The sequence below is a fragment of the Carlito syrichta genome, unplaced genomic scaffold, assembly GCF_000164805.1.
Source record: "Carlito syrichta isolate Samal-C Ts95f unplaced genomic scaffold, Tarsius_syrichta-2.0.1 Scaffold314121, whole genome shotgun sequence".
In the NCBI taxonomy this organism is placed as follows: domain Eukaryota; kingdom Metazoa; phylum Chordata; class Mammalia; order Primates; family Tarsiidae; genus Carlito; species Carlito syrichta.
Genome location: NW_007258217.1, coordinates 1 through 697, shown reverse-complemented (window position 1 = coordinate 697; position 697 = coordinate 1).

Sequence of the window (697 nt, the reverse complement as noted above, 5' to 3'; positions counted from 1 at the left end):
GTAGTCTGTCTCATTCTCTCTTGATGGTTTCTTTGGCTTTGCAGAAGCTTGTCAGTTTAATAAGGTCCCATTTGTCTATCTTCTCTCTTAAGTCCTGTGGGTTTCGGGTTTTGTACAGGAATTGGATGCCAGTTCCGATTTCCATGAGAGTATTTCCTTCCTTTTCTAAGGTTCTTATGGTTTGAGGTTTTAATTTAGGTCTCTGATCCATTTGGAGTTAACCTTTGTGCATGGGGATAGATAGGGGTCCTGTTTCAATCTTCTGCATGTGGTCAGCCAATTTTCCCAGCACCATTTACTGAATAGGTTCTCCTCTCCCCATTGGTAGGTGGTGGAGGCTTTGTCGAAGATGAGTTGGTGAGAAATTGAGGTTTTGATTCTGGAATCTCAATTCTGTTCCATTGATCTATATGCCTGTTCCTGTACCAATACCAAGCTGTTTTGATGATTGTAGCTTTATAGTAAAGTTTGAAGTCTGGTATTGTGATACCACCTGCTTTGTTTTTTTTGCTGAGGATTGTTCTGGCTATTCTTGGTTGTTTGTGTTTCCATAGGAATTCCTGTGTTGTTTTTTCTAGGTCTGAGAAGAATGTTGTTGGTAATTTAATGGGTATTGCATTGAATTTGTAGATTGCCTTAGGTAAGATGGACATCTTCACAAGGTTGATTCTTCCGATTCATGAGCATGGGATGTTTG